This window comes from Chinchilla lanigera, unplaced genomic scaffold (genome assembly GCF_000276665.1).
Source record: "Chinchilla lanigera isolate Chin_1 unplaced genomic scaffold, ChiLan1.0 scaffold00062, whole genome shotgun sequence".
Classification (NCBI taxonomy): Eukaryota; Metazoa; Chordata; class Mammalia; order Rodentia; family Chinchillidae; genus Chinchilla; species Chinchilla lanigera.
In genome coordinates, this window is record NW_004955463.1 from 6189181 (window position 1) to 6210647 (window position 21467).

At 41.9% G+C, this 21467-nt stretch overlaps 1 long non-coding RNA gene across 1 annotated transcript in view; it reads left to right on the plus strand.

The window, feature by feature from the left end:
• The window catches only part of LOC102023012, a 40403-nt gene extending 30251 nt beyond the window's left edge, over positions 1-10152 (plus strand). Inside the window, exon 4 of the long non-coding RNA XR_263154.2 lies at positions 9823-10152. This is a non-coding gene — a long non-coding RNA (uncharacterized LOC102023012). The remainder of the gene's footprint in view (positions 1-9822) is intronic.
• Positions 10153-21467: the final 11315 nt, after the last annotated feature.

Genomic DNA, 21467 nt, shown 5'->3' on the forward strand with positions numbered 1-21467 from the left:
AAGAAAGAAAGAAAGAAAGAAAGAAAGAAAGAAAGAAAGAAAGAAAGAAAGAAAGAAAGAAAGAAAGAAAATGCACAGCAGACACGAGGAATGTCTGGTGCACTTGTAGGAATGAATGACAGGGCACTGCCAAGTTCATTTCTATGGCTGGAATGGCCGGTCATGTCAGCCTCCTGAAGGATGAAGATGGAAAACACACCCATTTCATAAGTCTTTAAGAAGTATTTTTACATTTGCATTAACAAGGAATTTAAAGTTGAAAACGCTAAAATAAATCTACTACAAACCCAGAAATCATACCAAAGTTCCAGCATGTGGTTGGATATGACTGGTTGTAGCATAATCTTGCTGATCCAGCAGATGGTGCATCATGAGGGTTTACACGCACTTCCTAGAAGAAGAGTGAGGACAGAATCAGGGCACCATGAAGTAAAGAGAAAAAGCACTGGAAATCATGTTTCAACAGCTTCCCATCACAGGTGACAAAGCAAAGGCCCAGAGGGGGAAAGGCAGCTCCCTAAACTTACCTCGCAAAACCAAGACTGGAGTCCAGGTGTCACAGTTCCATCAAGTTACTTTGAGTGGGAACTCAGGACACTGTACATGGTGGACAAGGTCACTTTCCTTTTTTGCCACTCTCACCCACACACTGCGCTCCCATTGTTCCAACTCCCTTGTGACTTCTGGAATCTGCTCTTCTCTCCTTTCTGGCTACCGTTTATGCTGGTCCTTTTGCCTGGACTACATTCCTGCAGCATACTCATCCCTCCACCTGGCTAATGTCCACTCATTCTGCACTCAAATTCATTATAACCCGCTGTGACAAGCTTTCAAGGGTCCTCCAAGGCTGTTAGGTGCTCCCTTCCATGTGGTCTTGTAGGTCCTCACCCACCCCCATCATTGCAGCAGGCACACTGCACATCTGCATGGAGCATGCCATGCCACTCACCTGCCTCCCCAAGTAGAAAGTAAGCTCCCTGAGGGCAGCACCTATTCCTTCACCATCTTTGTTTCTGAATGTCTAACACAGCCGTGGAATCCACATAAATATGTACTGCAACTGTGACAACTGTGTTGCAAAGTCAGGGTTAAAAAGCTACCCCATTTTGTCCTAATCCTGTCCTCCTGTCTGCAGATGCCATAGAGCAAAAATGCCAAAGTGCACCATATATTTATGGAATAATATACAAAAACTGTTATGCAGCCAGCACTTAATAGCCACTTACAGTGTACCATGTACGTATATGTTAGGCCCCACAGCAAATCTGCAGTCTAGATCCTAGTTGCTCCATTTTAGGCTGCCTTCCTGTCACCCAGGTAGTAAGTAGAAGAGCCAGGCTTTTTCATACTCAAGAGCAAAAGCTGTGGGCCAGTGCCTTTCCCGGTGCCCCCACTGGGAGCAGGTGCCTGCCATTTGCCTTTGTACTGTCTTTGAAATACAAGGTTTTCGCTTATGCAAGCTGATGCCAGAACAGACAGCTTCAAGCAAAATACCACTGTGGTTCTGCTCAGCAATGCCAAGGTGAATTAAACAGGGTTCTGTTTGCTCAGACAAAAGCAGAAAAGATTAGGACAGGGTCTTTGTGGGCAGAGGGAATTACGCAGCTTCAATAATTAACCCCACTGAACAAATTTGGGATGACAATTAAATTCCCATTCAAAACAACAGATTTCTCATGAAAAAGAGAAGATCATCTCTTAGGTATCCTACCAAGCAAATCAGCAATGCAATGAGAACATTTGGGTTCTTTTAAATGGAAACTTTGAAATCAACAAAGTCAACTTTAAAATATGCCCTCACCTAGAAAGGTCTGCAGGCCTCTGAAGGTTAACGTCAGACAGATGTTCTACCTGTATCTCTCATTTAGATGGATAGAACAGGTGTGGTCATATTTATTCAGTATACAAATACAAGCCACAGCACTGGAAAAAATCCTAAAATGTCCAAGTGAATGATGGATGGATCTCTACGCTACATTAGAAGGTAAGAATGCCGCATGTTTATGAGGAATCCAGAAGGTCCTGTTTTAGGTTTGTTGGGAACATTTGTCTGCTCATTTATGATAAGATGCAGAGACTAGCCATGAGAATAGGATGCTAAGTAGAAAAACATTTAACTATCAATCAGGACTGGAGTTTAACCCAGATGATGATATGGGCCCAGCGTGCCATGGTACCATGGGCTAAAGAAAACTCGGCCACAGCTAGAACTGTCAGCTGCAACTGGTTCCAATAGATGGGAAATTGAGATTGTAGCACTCATAACTCAGGCTTGCCTGGAGCTCGCTAAACCCATAAGAATGAAATAAAATTAGTTTGGACCTTGTTCTGCAGAACATGAAAGCCATTCCAAATGTTTTAGGAAATTCTTAGAAGGGTTAAGTTCCCCGGCCACCCCTACCTCAGGCCCTAGTTTCCATGGCATACGGATATTTCTACTGGCACTCCCGGAATGTGTCCCATCCTTCTCCACATTGGTGCGTGTTCTGAGTTGCTGCCATGTTGACACGTGTGTGCTACCTCTGCGGGACCCCTGGTCTTTTGACTTCCATCCGGTTGGGTTTGGCCAGCAGGAAGGACTAGCAGTAGATCAGAGGGGGAGAGAAGGGTGAGATCAGGCAGTTTTCCCCATTCCACCCTCAGGACCCTTGACTCCAGCGGTGGTGAACCTTTCAGAGCTTTCAGCAATACAAACAGCCCATTATGGCACCACTGCTCTAGTGGTTACCAACCTTCAGTTTCAGCTCAAGTCCTGGGGTTTTAGGAACTGCTCCTTTCCCTTCCCAGCTTTCTGATGTTGCCGGCTCCAGGATACGTCACCTTCCTATGTCGGTTTCCCCTATCACTGTCCACCTTTTTGAAACTATTCTTTTTGTTACACTTTCTTCTATTACCCAGTTTAAGTGGTTCATTTAAAGGAAGCCTGTGTGTTTTCTCTTAAAGGACACATGTACCGTTACCTCTGTTTGTACAGCTCAGCATTTCCTTGATTTTTTTAAGAAAAATGAACTCACACGCAAAGCAGTTATTCATGTAATCATGTTGGCTTACTTGAGGGTACCTCACACACTGTACAATAAAGAACACAAATAAGCTGCCTGCAGGGCTTCTGATCAATGTGCACTTCTTTTTGCCAGTGACACTGTTTGTCTCTGTTCTCTGTTCTACCTCCTGCTGCACCAGTTTCCTCTATATGTAGGCTTTCCTACCCTGTTTTGTGTCTTGGGGCCCTGGTGATATGTTTCCCACCCTTGATTTTCTACTCTAAGTGATTTGTCAAAAGGAATTTTTCTAAACACACACATTTTCCACCTAAGAGAAAACCTAGGGCTGCCTCTTAACATCATGACAGCGTTAAACATGTGGAAGAGTACACACACAATACCTTGCAGACAGATTCATAAGTGACCCAAACCAGCCTGGATATAGAGTTTCATTTCCCCAGAAAGGGCACCAGGAGGAACTTTGAATTTAGGACTCAGACCAAAGCAAAAGCTTAATCAAAGGCTTTGGTTTGGAAACCAGGGCCCAGGAAAGGGTCCGTTTCTGAAAAGCATTGTAGGAGAATGGAAAGTACAACCATCCGACCACATGGGAGGTCAGCTGTCAGCACCAGAGCTTTATTCTGGCCAAATGAGCCAGAGGTGCCACCCCTCCTCAAGTAGCTGAGTGAAAGCTGATCTGGGAACTTGATCCTCTCCCTTGGCCACCCATTTTGGGAGCTGGAGAAGCCACAGTGGAAAATAGGAAGGCAGTGCTGACTCACGGCACTCTTCCATTAAGATGTGAAATTGTTTATGTTCATATTATCAAAGCAACTAAGCTGTGTAATCCAAAACTAAAGTAAGCACCAACCATAGTCAAAATATATCGAACATAAAACAGCAGGGAATGTGGAAAATGGGAAAAAATTTTGACATTAATAACTTAGCATCAATATGCTGTTTTTCATTTTAACATTACCACCAAATACAAAAAAGTTAAATGCATTTATTCCTTTGAAAACTATAACTGAAGGAAAACTTCCTGTGGGTGTTAACAATATTCAGAAAGACAAAAATAAATACTTGTGTCATATTTACCTTGACTGAAATACTCTCAGACACGTTATAGAGGCAACACTGAGGACTGGCTAGATTGTGTGACTTACTTCAAGCACAGAAGTAAGAATTGATGTTGGAAGGACAGACATCTCAGTTTCTGACAACAGGGCTCAGATTTTTACCACTATGTCATGTGCCACCCTCCTTCAGGGTGAGAGCCCAAGAAAAACTCTGAGTATTTGTTAAAACTTAATTTAGCAGTTAAGGAAGAAATCAAGTACTACTACCCCTACTCTCCACCTCATTCTGCAATCTTAGTAAAACATTCACAGCTATAAGGGGAAATCAATCACTCCAAATTATAAGGGGTTGGAACTGGTACTGTATCATACATGATTAGCCTACTGGCTGATGATGTTACAATTTACTTATCAAATTCCCCAAGGGGGAAAAGGCATGTGAAAATGGTATAATTATTTACTAGCAAAATACCAGCCTTCTAAATTAACTAAAACAAATGAGTTATAGTCATGCATCTAACTAATGTCTGACTCTGCTCACTCTTTCCAAATTCAAATTAAACCAATGATAGATGCTTGGCAACCACCGAGAATAAATGTGTACTCACTAATTTCTAACTTGATCACAGATAATTAAATAATGATATTATGCAATTTAAAGATAATCTTTTATATGAATCAACTCATCAAATACGGCTGGCAAATATTCAGATGAACATGTTTAGGTTGTCGTAATTTTTATTCTTCATAATTAATCGACCCCATATTCATCAATGGGCATACAAACAATGACACTTTGGGCAAGTGAACTGCAAAATGGCAGAGTAACCATGGATATCTTGGCTTTGTTCAAATAAAGAGCTCAGATTCATCATGGTAATGCCTCTTTTGTGCTGCATCCTCTTACTACATTTTACTTGCATCAGGCGTGGGCTTCATCTTGGTAGCCGATTGGTGATTCACAGCTTGTAACCCATAGGGATGCTGCCACATGGCCTTTAGAATTTGCTGAGGAGCAGTTAGATAGTTTTTCTTAGAAGCAGAGAAGATTCCTGGGAGAAAAGAGCCTAAGATTCCAAACACTATCTTTTAAGATTCTAAATTACTAAGACTCTAAGAAATAGGGAGGTAACTTTCACCAAGATAAAAATTAGGAAAAAATGGTGTGACACCATTTAGACAGCATGCCAGTTTGAATTTTGTTGTGGAAAGATTTTCAGCATACCTTACCACTGCAAGAGTGACATACTTCTTTTTGCCATTGCTGCTGGGGTGACCGTGTGACTGGCAATGCCAATGCAATGTTAACGGAGACAAGTAGGTGCCCACCCACTTGCACATCTGCAGATTTGCCCTGGGTGATTTAATGACTCCCACAGGAGGAAAGCTATGTGAGGCATCCAAGCCTAGATCAGACAAACCACAGAGCATCTATAGATTTATGATCAATAGATAGATGTCGGTATGGTAAATCACCAAGATTTTCTGGTTTTTGGTTATAGATCAATAGTTGTTAAAAAAAAAAAAAAACTCATCATGTTGAGGAGGAGACAGGATCTGGGAATATTAAGAGCTAAGCAGTGAGTGAGAATGATGATTCTGTTCTTTAAGACCCTTTCATACCTGACTCTGTACCCAGCACATTAACTATCATTAGAATAAAGTTGCACCCAATAGGAACTGGCTGAGTGACAGCCTGGAGCTGCAGCCCCAAGAGTTGTAACCCTGGGAATCCACCCCTTCCAAGTCTTCCCTGTGGCTCAGCATTGCATGGGACATTACTTGTCCACAGCACGGAGACTGTTCAAGATGGCTGCAGGGACAGAGAACAGAACAAGCCAGGTCTCTTCCAGGTCAAGGCATCAGTACCTTCAGAGGTGAGATGGAATCCCTGGCACCAACAAGGAAGTAAAAGTAGCTCAGGTTAGTCTTTCAACATGGTACACAGCATAAGACTTCTAGGCTTTGCCTTTAGAAGGGTGGGTGGGATAAGATTGGTCTCTTGTTGATCTGTGAGACTTGGGCTTGGAGATGCTATTTTAGATTGCCACTGTTTACCCTCCAAGTTGGTGACATGGACTCAAAAGTCATCCTGATTTTAAAGGATGTGATTGCTCTGTGCTAGTGGAAGCCATTAGACCACATGGGGTCCAATCGCTAGGGTGGGAGCCTGGTGATATGTTTGGGGCCCTGGTGATATGTTTCCCTCCTCTTGATTTTCTACTCTAAGTGACTTGTCAAAAGGATTCCTCCTGGAATCGCCGTCCTAGAGCCCACACAGCTGAAGACAGATGTTCCTTCACTATTTGCTCGTCTCTTTCTAGTTGAAGGACTATTTAAGAGTTAATGTACTCAATAGGTTTATTGCTGAGGCTCCACATACATATGTACATAATCCCTCCAATATGGAAGGGGGATTTCATTTGAAAATCCAGTACCCTGTGATTGAGAGCTGTGTGTTTTAGTTAATCATTGGAAGTCTTGTTTTGATAAAGTAGTTCTAATCAGAATGTTATCATCATAGAGAAGAAAGCTGCTACAAATCTTCCCTTAAATATGATGTCTAACTCCTCAGAGAATATACTTCTTGAGAGGTGCAAATCCATTTTTCACAAAAAAATCACTACTCCAAATTTGTTAAAATTGATTTTTCACTTGCTGTGGCAAATACCAGTGTGGAAATAGCTTTCAGCATTATCAATAACCTGTGGACTAGAGGACTCAACATATTATGCCCTGAGCCATTGAGATGTGGGCTTTATATTCCCTTAATCGTGTCTCACTTTATTGATAGCTGTTTTAGTTACAGTTCAGAAAAATACAGCTCTGTATATATGTGCACATGTGTGTGTGTATGTGCATGTGTGTGAATGTGTGTGTCTGTCTGGCTGGCTAGAGAGATTTATTATAAGGAACTTATTCACAAAACTATAAGGGCTGGCAAATCTGAAGTGCTTAGGGGAAGCAGGCATGCTCAGGACCCAGGGAAGAGTTAATGCTGCAGTTTGACTCTGAAGTATGAATCAGAATTCCTTCATCCTCCAGTAGCTCAGGGTTTTTTCTTATTAAGATCATCCTGATTGGGTAAGGCCCACCAACATTATGTAAACAAATCTGCTTTCTCAAAGACTACGGGTTTAAAAGTTCATCACATCTAAGAGATACCTCCACAGCAATATCTAGACTGATGTTTGACTATAAGCTTCATACAAAGTATAGCCACGTTGACACATAAAATTAACCATTACAGAAGCAAATGATAGATATTTTTAAAAATAACAAAATTCAAGAAGGCTGCATAACTATGTAAAATGTAAGACATTATAGCCAATACACTTCCTGTATCATATGCATATTTTTGGTGGCTTAACTTTTTTTTTTTTAATCAAAAGTACTCAGCTTTTTGTTTAAATGCTCTGTCAATCCTAAAATACCACGTTTTCCTTGCACAGGAGAATATACATGTAAAATACTTAAATTTGCTTGTGTAGTCAGTCTACAAATCTCACGTATTATAAAACTGTGATTTAAATAAGTCACCATAATGAAACAATGAGACACGGACTTTGAAAGAATAAGGGAAAACAGTTCTTTCCAGAACACTAAATCTTTGGGGAAACACAGTTTAATATCTTGAAAATTCCTGGGCTCCACCCTGATTCAATAAGCTTTTAAACAGCGCTGCTGGTGTAGTGGTATCACGCAAGATTCCCAATAAGCTTTTAAATTGGAAGGGCAAATGTTCATCTTATCAAATCATAGAAATAGTAAAAAGCTAATTTAAGAAAGAGCTACTGGAGACTGGCAGGCAAAGGGCAACTTATGATGGGAACACAAGCTGAAAATTCTTCTTCACTTGTAGGCGTTGTTCTGCCCAGAGGCCAACCCTACCGCTTACCTGCTCTGTGATTTTGAGTCACAACTTAATGTTTTCTTAGTCCAAATTTTCTCCCCTGCAAAATGGAGATGATAATGCCTACTTCACAAGCTTCTTAGAGAATTAAATGAGCTATGACATGAAAGTGACTCACACAGTTTCAGATATATAAAGAGTATTTGATAAATGCTATCCTTTGCTTTATTTTGTTCTCATCAGCTATTAATTATGGTCAAGATAGACATATGGTCAAGATGGAAGGGCAAAATCATTTTCAGCTCACAAACCACACTGATAGCACAAAATAAAATTACACTGATACTGTTAATTAAAGATGAGTCACATAGTTTGTGTCTGTTAGCACCTGCTAATGTTCTCTCGGGAATTTCATCCACACTTGGGATATGTCAGCATCGTGTGAACTATGGTACCTGGCCTGTGTCCTGTGGCTTACGTAGTACCTTGGGTACAGTTGGGAGGAGAGAATAATCACATGTTTCTGTCCAAGTATCCTTTCGCAAACAAAATTAAGATATTTAAAGATAAGATCTTAGAAAGTATAGAATTAATAGTTCCACTAAAGAACACATGAAGACAACACACACAGAATCAGACTTAAAGGAATCCACACACTGGAACAATTTTGTACCTTTCTTGCCAACCCTTACATTTAGTTATAACTTCCTATCCTTGGTTTTCCATGTGGTCTGATTGGAATGTCCTTTTCTAAGTTCCCCGAATACTTTTGGCATCTAAGTCTGGGATTTGGGGCCAGCTGCCCTCCAGCTTTTGGAAACCCCAACTGCTACATGTTCTGCTATTTGACAAAGTTAACTAAAGGTAGGGCTCACTGTGCTTGCTTGACTTAACCTTCTAGACACCCTTCCCTCTTCGCTGCAGAACAGAAGCAGAGGGAATATTGAAAACATTGCATAGCAACACAACCCTGGCCTTGGCAGTGGTTCTGTTCATCCAGAAAGGGGGAATTCTTCATCTTCAAAAGGAGGCAAGAAACCTCTCCAAACCAGAAGAATCTACTCATGGTTTTCTTTCTGTGAGGACTGAGACATCAGTCCACAAGGATAGGTTCGCCATCGTTTTATTTCTATCAGGTCTGAAGAATCAGTGACATCTAGGAAGCTGTCCTTAACCTCTAGAGCAAGGGAGGAAAACACATCATCTGCAGACACAGAGAATCAGTGATCCCAAGTCTGGTCCTTAGCACTGGCTGTGGCCTGAGAAGGAAGTGATTATCAAGTCAACTGCTCACAGCCCTGATCCACTAGCTCAGTAGAAGGAAGGGAGGAAGAGAAGAAAGATGAAAAGAAAGAAGCCTCAGTTGGGGCTGGGGATTTAGCTCAGAGGCAAAAGCGCCTGCCTGGCATGCGCAAGGTCGTGAGTTCGGTTCCCGGTACCGCAGAAAAACCAAAAAAACAAAAAAAAAAAAAAAAAAAAAAAAAAAAGAAAGAAGCCTCAGTGAAACAGCACCTCTTCCTAAGGCATTCAGCTTTATAGTTCAGAACTAGAGTATGATTCAGGTAAAGAGAGAGCATTGCTCCCTACTCAGCATCTGATAAAGAAACTACAAAAGCAGCTAGAAGCTTGCCAACACCAGGCAGTAGGGGCATCACCCACAGCCTGGATGGCCAAGGGAGTGGGAGCAACCCCTATACTTCCACAGCCAGAATGAGGCACTGAGCATGGCTCAAGGGCCAGAGCCCAGAGAGCTTCTAAAATAGTCCCTGGAATGTGGTACATGCATAAGAGAACATAGAGATGTCTTCAGCCAGCAAGGAGGAATTTGGGATCCCAGGGCTGGGACATCAGAGCTTTTGCTATGGGGAGCAACGCTAATGCTCTGTTTCTGTTCAATTTATTCAAGTGATTTGATTGCTACTGCAGGCCAGTGTCCAGTGTCGCTCGAGGAAGCACTGCGGACAAAGGGAACAATGACCAGCAAGATGAACAGCTGTCTTTGGGAGGATTGTAGCAAAGGGATGGCCCGACAGAACCATGTTTCATTTCAACGGTCCTTCACTGAAGTGGGATACACCATAGAGGCGGAGCTGAAGTCACTGGACTTGGGGGATTTGGGTACTTATGCAAGATCAATGCAGCCACACAATGAGGAAGTCGCTGATAGGATCATGGTGAGAAGAACAAATAAGCATGCCACTGAATAACCATACGGCAAACTTCCTGTTTGTCTAAGATTGGCCCTTATCTCATGCCTTGTCCTGTTTTTATCTTGCAACCTATTTCCTGGTTTTGCAGATGAGGAAGTCAGTTTGTGCAGCTGAACTTAACTGGGGAGAGACCATGGGGAGGACCATGGCTGGGACTGTAGGCTCCTCTTGCCTGTTCCTTCACCACTACCACAGCTCCCAGAGGCCAAGGTCAGGTGGTGGGCAGTACACAGAGAAGGTGGTTGGGACAGCTGTCCACCAGTCTCCTGGAAGGCCACGTCCATCTGTCTTGTGAAACAGAACAGAGGCTTCTCAGACCTTTCCACAGTGGGCAGTCAAAGGCAGAGGGTCAGATTTGTGGGTCAAGTAATGAGGTCCAGGAAAATGGGATCCAGGACAAGATAGGAGGTGTGAGGACCAGTGTCTCAACTCTAAAACAGAGGGACTCCCAGCTGGACTTGGTCTGCCAGTGTTACCCTGAATAGCACTGGCACCAGGCTTAGCTTATCACATCTTCTCCAAGACCTTGCTTTTCAGAGAGCTTGCAGGGGTGGGACTGCATGACTCCTGCCTTTGAAAGGAAGCAGAATGGAGCAGTCAAAAAATTCACAAGCAAATTGGTGAAGGTTGTGCAACATCCCTCTCCCCTTCTACGTTGTTTTCTGTGATCTATGCTCAGTTTTTAATGCCACGATTTGCCCATTTTCACCCAACCCCTAAAGTCCTCGTCCATACCCAACCATGCACTATCTAGAAGGACCCCATGTTGCAAAACATCTCGTTCATCCACATCCTCATAGAACCTCTCTTGGTCTGTGTTGGGAAACTGTCAGATGGCGCTTGCATTAACAAAGAGCCTCCTATCACATCCCATGGGAAGAGCTTCTCTCTGACGTCCACTACCTTTAATTGGCCACTGTGCAAATGAGGGAAGGATGCAAAGGGATCACTCAGCTGGTGCTGGCTGGGGACATTCAGGAGGCCAACTGAAAGACTCTATCACTGATGTTAAAAATGCAGTCAGAGATTAGGCTCTATTTGGCCATCTGTATGTTCTGCTACCATTGTCCCCTGTCAGAAAGCATGTCTACAGAGGGGTGATCCATACAGTACAGCTACCTGCTCATGTGAATCATTTGTCCACTCTCTGGCTAGCTAAGTCTGTGTGTCTGGCATGTTGGGGAGATTCTCAAGCCAGGTTCTCAGCCTCACTGTGCTCCCTGTTTCTGTTCCTTGTCCTCTGGCCTCTGGGCAAGAAGTACCCATTTCCTCTAGAAACCCCTGGGATCAGGATTTAGTGCCTTCCTGGGTGAATAAAGTTAATTTACTGCAAATTTAATTTACTAAGTAGAAATCAGTCACAGAGGGTACAAAGAGGACCCCCTTAAACAGTGCTTCATAAAAATAAATTGCCAAAGAAAATGGTACAAAATGTACCAGTGCTAATGGTACAAGTTCAAAATTTAAAGTTAAGAGCACATCACACTGCTCCTGGGACTCAATCTCTGTTCTAGGTTCTCAGGGAAGGATGAGGAGGAGGAAGGTTCAATCACACTTGTTCTTAAAGTGGGTTTCTGACCATTTTTGATGAGTCAGACCTTAAGAAAGTGGCATGTAAAAATCAATCGCCTTAGGAAAAGATGTTTATTTTTGCACAACCATTTCTGGCAGCACATCTGACTCCAGATAGCATTTGAGAGAGTACTTCTACAACCCAGGCATGCAGCTGGGTTGTATTACAAAGTAGTGAGCCCTGCTGTCAAAAGGAACAGAAAAGAACTAGGTATCAGCTAAAATCACTGCACCCATGGAGATTTACATAAAATTAGTTTCAACTCCCCAGGTCTAGGGGCAGCCCTATGCTCCCTTCCAAGTTTCCAAATATTTCTGAGGCTCTTTCTGAAGTTTCCTTCTGGTCTGCCTGGGCTCCTTGGCCCCCTCCGTCTTCTCCTCCACTCTCCAGCCACTCCCTTCCAGTGGGTGGCACTGGACCCAAGGTAGAAGTGTCATGGGCAGAGTAATGCTAGCTGCTCTGAAAAGAAAGTCCATAGCATAGGGTTTGTTTTTCTTTCAAACAACAGTCCATGAGATGTTTCTAGCTGGCCAGTACCTTTCCTTCATGTGATGATTAAAGGCTCCTCCCCTCTCCCAGGCCCTGGAAGACCTCTGTACGCAGTTGGTGGGTGAAGTAATGGAAGGAGATGGTACATCTGTACATCCGCATCTTCGCTGCCTTCTGAGAATGAGCACACATCACTACTGCTCACATTCCATGGGTGGAGTCCAGCTGAGCATGTAACTCTACCTAGGTGCAAGAGTTGCTGAGCAATGTTCTTCTGTTGGGCAACAGCTTTTCCCAAGAGCACATGGGTTCTTATTGGCCAATTCACTATCTTCACAGAAGGACATCTCCATTTTTCCTTCATCTTTCCTCTCATAAAAGGACTTGGTTCTTATAGAAAGTTGGGTAGTAGAGGAGTATTACACTGTGATGAAACAACTTCAAAGTGAATAGGGATGTGCCAATGCCTAAAAATCCTTTGCCTTTGGACTTTTTCAGGACTTTCTTGTTGGGTATCTCTCACAGAAGAATTTCTAATCTTTATTCTCACACTCATCTGCCCTCCCAATTCTTGTTACTTTCTTAAGGGGTCATAGTAGGGATCGAATCCAGGTCCATGCATATGAAGCTGGGAGTTGAGCCAGGAGTTCATAGACAACTTTATGAGATCCTTTCCTTCTTTCTTTCTTTTTTTTTTTTTTTTTTTTTTTTTTTTTTTTTTTTTTTTTTGGTTTTTCTCCGGTACCGGGAATTGAACTCACGACCTTGCGCTTGCCAGGCAGGCGCTTTGCCACTGAGCTAAATCCCCAGCCCCCTCCTTCTTTCTTTTTTACTCTCTTTTGCATTCCCAGAGTACATTCCTTTTCCAGAGATGTACAAACTAGCAATCAATTTTCTAAGAGAGAGAGAGAGAATCCCAAGCTGTTTTGAAATTAAGCAATACCCTATTTATTTTTATTTTTAAATTTTTTAAATTAATTTTATTGGTATATTTTTATACACACAATGAACATTTTCACTATAGGGAATTTGTACATAATAGATATTGATTCTTTTTTTTCCCTATTGTCTACTTGTTCTTTCCTTTTGTCTACTTATTTTCCCTATTGTCTACTTTTTTTTCCTTATTGTCTACTTGTTTTTACTCATGGTCACTTAAAAATATAAATTCAGAGCTAGGAGTGGGACATGTCTCTTGCTCTTTGCCTCATGTTAAAAGAGGACGTCAGAACCTTTGTTCCTCTTCTCCAGGATCTTCTTGATACTCCCCAGCTCCTTGTTACCCCTTTCCTGGGCTCTCATTTCCCTGTCTGTCCTGTTCTTCCTGCACTGCATCTGTCACCCTCCTGAGGTACTTGGAGTTCTTCCTAGTCTGTCTGATCCTTCTGGATATCTTCTACTATCTACTCCCTGAATTTTCCCCAAAGATTGTCACAGATTTCCATGGGAGACAGAATGATATGTGCTTAATCCATCTTTAGCAGAACCATACCCACTGAAGATTTTTAAATAATGAAATATCAAGCAGCTCTCTCTTCCAGAAAGCTCTCTTAGGTCGATCATGGAGGCTGGGTTGAAGGCAGTGATGCTGAAGCAGTGATCACTGAGGTGCAAAGAGAGGGCAGAGCCAAGAGCTACTGGGATTGGGGTTCTACTGGGTCTGATGGCCAATGGGATGTGGACATTGAGGCATGTGGGAGTGTCTAGACTGGCTCGCTATGAAGGGAGAAGGAAGAGAAACATTTGCTCCATGAATATCAGGTTTTAATAAATCTCTGCGTAGACAGGCTCTCCTTCCATAGATCATAGCAGGCAGATGTGAAACCTCTTTCCATGCTCCTCTACACTCCAGGATTCTTTGCTTTTGTGTTATCATCCAGGCCAAGCTACTCTCTGTTCTAAAAAAGTTTCCTTGAGTCAGCATGCAAGCATCAGAAAGCTTACCATAACTGGCCTGTTTGCCATTTTTAGTGGGACAAATTCAAAAAAGGTTTTATCTGCGTAACAAGCCATCACCTTAAATTATGAAGTAGTCACATATGTTTTAATTCTGTATATATTGCATCATGGGGCTTATTTTGGGATCTGTGGCTAAGGATTTTGCCATTTGTTTCTATGATTTGTTAGCAAAATTTCAAATATATAAAATGTTTTAAAAGAAATTAAGAAAATTCAAGCTTGCCTGGATTGGGACAAAAGCTAATAACTGTGATCCTAGTATAGCATGATGTTTTCATGACTTATTTTCACAGAAGTAGATACATCTTTTTATGTTTCACATCCACACCACATACAGATACACTACAGATTTATAGTCATACTACACAAGTCCTCGCCTCATCTGCTAATACATGTTCCACCTCAGCTCCTTACAAATGCTGAACTATTATTCCCATTGTCTTTCACAACTAAGTTCAACAATGATTAATAGCTCTGGTTATGGATAACTTTCTTCTTAACTTATGTATATCTATATCTATATCTATATCTACATCTATATCTATATAGAGAGAGAGATAGATATTTTCTTTTTTCCTCTGTCAAGTGTGCTTATAAAGAGCTAAGCCAAAAAGGTGTGTGGCTTGTTCAGAGTAACAAGGTGGTGGTCTGCATTACCTAGCAAATATTTCTCATGTTGCAAGCCAAGTGTTTACCTTTGGGTAGAAAAAAAAACTAAAATGGAAAGAAATTCCCAAGATAAACAATAGAAATGCAAGAACACAAGCCTTTATGCGTGAGGCAGAAATGGATTATTTCTTAGAAAGGCGTCTGAGAAAGGACTCTACAGCCACAAGACATAGTTTTCCTTTGTGTAGTTTGCTGGAAGCCAACAAAAGAAATAAAAGAAAGAAGGGCTTTGTCAATCAGCTGCTTCCTGAGTCCTTCATTTGGGTTAGGCCTTCTAGAATTTGGGAGCTTTAGATAGCATTCTTGCATGGCAGAAAGCATCACCACATGGCACTGCCCCCCCCACCCTGTTCCAGGGTGAGCTATTATTTTTCCTTCCCTAATATAATGCTGAGTCAGAATACTTAGTTTGATCAAGAGAAAAGAAGAGTGAGCAAGGCATGAGATTTGGGGTCTTTGTTCATGCTTAGTGCTATAGTTTTGTTCTTACGTGTCTTGCATGTGCCTGTGTGTTAAAGGCTGTCTTTCCAGGTTGGTGCTATCGGGAGGTGATAGACACTTGAAAAAGTTAGGGCTGACAAAAGTCTTCTGGCCAAGGAGATAGTGTGATGTGGGCCTCTTCTTTCTTCTCTTTCTTTCTTTAACATCTAGACCATGAGGTGAATGGACTTCCTCTGCCGTGTGTTCTCCCTGTGATATGCAGTCTTGCCACAAGCTCAAAAGCAACAAAGCCAGCTGGCCACGGATTGAAAACTCCAAATTTCTGAGCCAAAACAAATATAATTACCTCAGGTATTTTGTTATGGTAATGGAAAGATGACTGCCACATTTAGGCATAGGAGGCCAGATTTTCCTTCATAAGCACAGGACAGGGTTTGAGAGAAGACTGTAGTTGCATGGAAACTCTAGGCAGCACTCCTGATCATGTACATTTTTGCTATCTTCCTCTAATTACATTTTTTCTGAGAGGGTACTTCTTGGCACCAGCAGCATTTTATTTTTGGAACTTACTCAATAATAGGGGTTTGCTGCTCTCTGTAGTATCTGGCAGTCCTGAGGTGGGGATATTCTTTGGTTAAAGTTCTGCAGAGGTGGGGTCACCATAGCTCAGACTACAGATTACGATGGAAAGGGCACTGAGATAGGGAGTCAACTATATTTAAATGCTTTGGGAAACATATGCAAAGCTTTGTTAATACACTACAGTTGATCAATTGAAAACACTTTCAAATACCCCTGGGTGCTGGCGTAAAAGCTAAATATAGAAATAAATTCCACATGTGAGAGAACTCAAAATAGCATCAAACAAGAGACTCAGATCGTTGAAGTAGGTTCTGTCTGCAAAATCTTCCCAAAAGGTAAGAAAAAAAGTCCTTAGTGGACCTTGACTTAATTTCATGACTCAGACACCTTGGTCAACTGCTGCATTCATCTTTCACAATGAATATTTTATGTCTGTTCCATTTACTCATCACACTCAATGGCTAATTTATCATTCAAAATGCTGCCAAAACACTTTTCCATGAAAAGATGCTAAGCAGCTATGCAAAAGTTTGTCGAAGAGACTCATACAAGTCCCTGAGGAAAGGTCCCTAAACTCAGGTGACATGCCTCAGAAAAAGAAGGGTCCAATTGTAGCCATAGGGAGAACCAGAGCCACAAAGGTGAGTCAGTCTTAGATGAAGGCAAGATTACTATAGCAGCAAGAATAGCAGTGCTAGATTAGCAAATTGAACATTTACTATATGTAACCTCTCCAAGGCCCCATGATTGGGAAGTGATAAGATAAGATCCTAACCTAGAGCCTCTGATTCAGAGCCCTAGCTCTTAGACATTATTTCACCAGCCTGTGTCCCTTTGTTAAGAATTAGCATTTAGAATTCTTGTGCCAAATGGCCATTTCCAGGACCATTTGCATGGACATCAGGTATGTGTACACAACACAGCTGCAGAGTGTGCTATTCACAACACAGTTCATATGACTGCTACTCTCTTGAAACTACACAGCAGACCAACTACCAACTAAAACTGTGGCCTTCCTGTTTCTATTTTTCCGCATTTACAATGAGATACTTAGCCTGCGAGAGGCAAATGACTCTGCCTCAAGGTCAGAGGGGGAAAAGTCAGGACTCGCTGACAGAATACCACTCTTCCTCCTGGTGTCCTGCAGTATGAACTCTGTTCACATCTTATAAATGAACAGAACACATGCACAGAGATTTGAGAAGGGATAGGTGTAGAGTTTAAAGCTTGCTTTTAAAAAAATTCTGGTCTGTTCTACAGAGCCTGAATAATGGGGTTGTTATAAATGTGGACACAGATCCTGAACTCTAGAGGCTGGGGATTAGCTCAGCGGCACATGACCTGCCTGGCAAGCACAAGGTCGTGAGTTCGATTCCTGGTACTGGAAAAAAAAAAACAAAAAACAAAAAGAACCAAAAACTGAACTCTGATGTCCCAAAAGAAAAGGAAAGGAGAAATATATTGAAGCCAGTGATATCCTAGAGGCAATTTATTAGTGTTGTGCAAAGACTAGAAATGCATTGTTAGGAAAATGAAACTGGTGCATGAATGGGTTTGTGTCTCACAGAGGAACCGTAAATATTGCTCTCTGCTGGCAGGCCTAGCTTCGAGGATAGCTGCGTGCTTCTGGCACAAGGGTGTGCATGAAGGCTGGAACAAGATTCCTCAGCTGCTGCAGTGTCACTGTGGGAGTCGCTTATCTGGACTGGATGAACCAAGCCAGGGACTAAAGCTTCCCAGTCCTGGCTTCTGCTCCCACTTCTGTGGCTGAGCCAACTTTGTTGTCTGTCTGAATAAGGCAGTGACTCTCTAAGCTCTTCACAAACATACAAAGGAAGGCCTGACCACCAGTTGGCTTTTCAAGTAGAGTCTCATTTCCCAGATGTCTTCATGGCCACCGTCCAAATTCAAGGAAGAAGCTGTTACAAGCACTTATTTCAGACAGTAGCAGAACCGGAACAGACACTGTCTTCATGAGCCCCTTTGTCACTAGCTTTTAATACAGCACACATCACTCCTCTTACCTCTCAGGACCTCATTTTCCTCATCTGTAAAACAAGGGTGGAGAAACTTTGACCAAACACCCCTTTCCTATTCCAACTCTGAATCCTCAGATTCCATGAAACGTTAAGGATGATGGCTGGATTCCTGCAAAATTAATACACATTTCATTTAAGTCAGTTTCTAGAATAATGCCAACCTGGCCATTGGAATCTCAGGTGATCTCAATAAGTGGGCAGCCCACAGGGCTCTAAACAGTTTGAAAAACAAAAGAAAAGAGTGGCAGATGGAGAGTCCAGGCCAAGGCATGAGGTTTTGGGGGGTTTAGAAATAAAGGATCCTCTTTTGCTCCAGATCCAACTCTGAATTCCTACTTCAGCTTATACTTACTCTCTGAGGGGTTCCATGGACACAACCTGGAGTAGTATAAAAAACACAGGAAAAAAAGTTCCAGACCTCATCATACTTCTGTCACTCAGTAGACAATCTACCCACTTTCCTTGCCTTATGCACATTTGCTTCTTACACATCTGCTCCATAGTCCCTGCCATGTGGGTAGGGATATGAGGAACAGAGGTACAGAGAAGAGGAAAGCTACCCCAGGGTGGCCAGTCAGACCCTCATTTCTAGAACATTATTATTGGGCAATAGTGGTGACAGCCTTCTCTCTATTGGGCACAAAATGGGAGGGCATACAGGGCCCAGGCTTGGCTAATGAAAATGTTAGGCTATGGGGAGGAAAATAGATAAAAATGGATGCTCAGAGAGATAGACACAAGCGACTTGGAGGAAAAGAAGGAGGCCAAGAAACCTCTGTGTCTAAAGTCTTCAAGATCCTGGCTCCATTCCCTTCTGAAGCCCTTTTGCACCTACTGACCCTCTAACATTTCCAAGTGGGTTTCTCTTACACAAGCCAAGCTATTTCTAATGATCTTTACCTCACCATGACTTTATGTAAATGATCCTATATCCTGGTGCCTTTGTCTCCTTGTTTATAAAATGTTACAGCCAACACATGTATTTCTAAGTTTCTTTTCTAATGCATTGATTATATGAAAGTATTCTATATAGCAAAGTAGGATTAAGTCACAGTGACTCTCTCCTCCTCCCCCAGTTAACAAGATTTAGCCCACAACCATGCCACATCAGTCAATGTAAAGAGCCCCAAGAGCTATTGTCTTAGCAGAAGCTATTGTCCATTGCAGGAACCTGCATGTAGAATAGAAATATGGACTTCAGAGTCTCATAGTACAAGCTCAAAATCACAGCATTCAGTTTCAGCAATAAGAGAGGCAGGTACCTGGTCCACACTGATGCAGCTGCTGTCTACCTGCGTTGTCACTGTGGCTGAGCATGTATTGATAACTCCAGTGTGCCTGTCAGAATATGAGGCTGAGGCTCCAACAACACTCTAGCTTCAGAGCTTTTCCTTAACCCTCTTTCAGCCCTTGGACGTAAGTAGAATGTTAGTGATTATGTACAATTTCATTTGGAGTTTCTGTTGCATAGGGATCCTTAGACATACAGTGCCATTGTCTGCCACAAAGGAATGCAATATGGGTGGCCCAGCAGTGTCTCTTTGCAGCCACTAAACTGCAACAAAAAAACAGAATACACTGCATCTGTAAAGAATTAGATTACACTAAAAAAAGAGAAAGAAAAAAAGAAAAAAGAAATTTCCCTAGGGTGGTAAGACAGTAGTGTATATTAAAAGGGACAATGTTTTAACCAAGTCTTAAGATATTTTTAGAAAGAGCAAACAGCTTCCTCTTGGGTACAGCTGGAAATGCAATCTTGTTTACAGTCTTGGTATTAGATTTGATAAAATTTCAGTGTTCCCCCCAGGTCTGGACTGATGACAGCATCTCTAGCGGAGGGTTTCTTTGCCCATAGTTACCAAGTTCCTACCAATGTCACTATCCACTTGCCTGTCAGGGTCTCATAAGGTCCATATTTTAGACAATTATAGTTTACTCTTTCCCAACCAGTCCTCATTACCAACTCACTTTATCACCAATCCACACCCTCAGGAGAGAACACTAAAAACAAATGTCTGGACATTATGCAAGTGGGTGAATCCTTTCCTGTAGCCAAACTGGCTGACCTCTACACAGTTGAGCATATAAGGCCCCAAGCTTGTCTTTGAAGAGGTTGTGTTGCTCACTCTCCCCCACTGTATATATGTGTCCCTAAGCTGTCCTTCTGATGGACAGCAAACAAAGGCTTCTAGAGAAGTCTCTCTTGCTTCTGGTAAGGTAGTGGAAACTATTGGTAATAGTAGTGATGGTAGTAAGAAAATGTTGAATGGCAGATCCAGCTGACCAATAGAAAAATCAACCTCAGTTCAGAAATCCTGGAGAAACTCAGTCTGTGATGGTCAGTATCCATGTTGGTCCTGGCTCCACCCACAAAACATCAGCTGGTCCCCACCCTTCTCATTTGGGAAGGTCTTCTTTCTTATTAAGTTTCAGCATAGATGTCATCTTGTCTTTCTAACTGTCCTTATAATTAATTAGGCCTTCATCTCGTCTAATAGCACAGCTTCCATTCTATTATAGACCTGTGATGTGTTACACAGGGTAAACCAACTGCTATGATGAAAAACTGAGGAATTTCCATGACTCAGCAAAACAAAGACCTGCTTCTTTTCCACACAACAGAGTGATGTTGGTGTAGCTACTAAAGGCTCCCCTTCCAGTGCAGACTTAGGCATCCAGGCTGCCTCTACCTCATATCTCTGCTATGCCCTAGGATCTCAAAGTTTTTCACTCTCAGACACATAAACAGTGAAAACAGAGTGTGGAGGTTAGAATGGGAGGTTTTAAAGGGCCAGGCCAACCCCAATCTCCAGACATTACTCCAAGACAACAGAGCATCAATCATATCTACTGACTATTCTTCTCGTAGGACTCTCAGCTTAGCACAGCACTGATTTGGGGCCAAGAAATATTTTCAAAAAAAATAAAGGAATATCTGTTATCTAGTCAGTAGTAACACTATATGCTTTGCACTTTCCAACGGAACCACTCCTCTAAGAGGAGCAAATAAGGTTTGGAGTATCAGCAAAAATTTGAACATAATAGACTAACAAGTATGTGACAACTGGTCTGTGTCCACCACTTCCATTTTTGTCTCATAATATTCTATTACTCACCATTGTGGCATTCTAGGAAATTAATTTGATAGAGAAATAAAAAAGGCTTACCATATTTACCATTAAACGTATGGAGTGAGTCACACTTCCAGAACTTCTAAAATGCTAAGGAATTTTGACTCTCTCCTTCAACTTTGGAGCATATTTACTGGAGGACAATCCTCTCTAGTGTACCTCATGATCATTAACAAACAAACAAAAATCAGCTTTTTCTTTTTCTCCCACATCAGTGCTAGGATAACTCAAACAATATAGTTCTTTATGGGCAAATAAGTAAGTTCTCAGACAAATCATAGGACATTTGATATTGTTTTCTAAACTAAGATCACAAGACAGCATAACTAGAGACTGTCTAATTTTGACCAGATTTAAAAGAGGAAAATTTCTGTCTAACATAAAACAAAACAAAAATAAGGTAAGAATCTTCCTGGGGCACAAGGGAGATCACATCTTCAAAAGAGAAAATTGCTTTA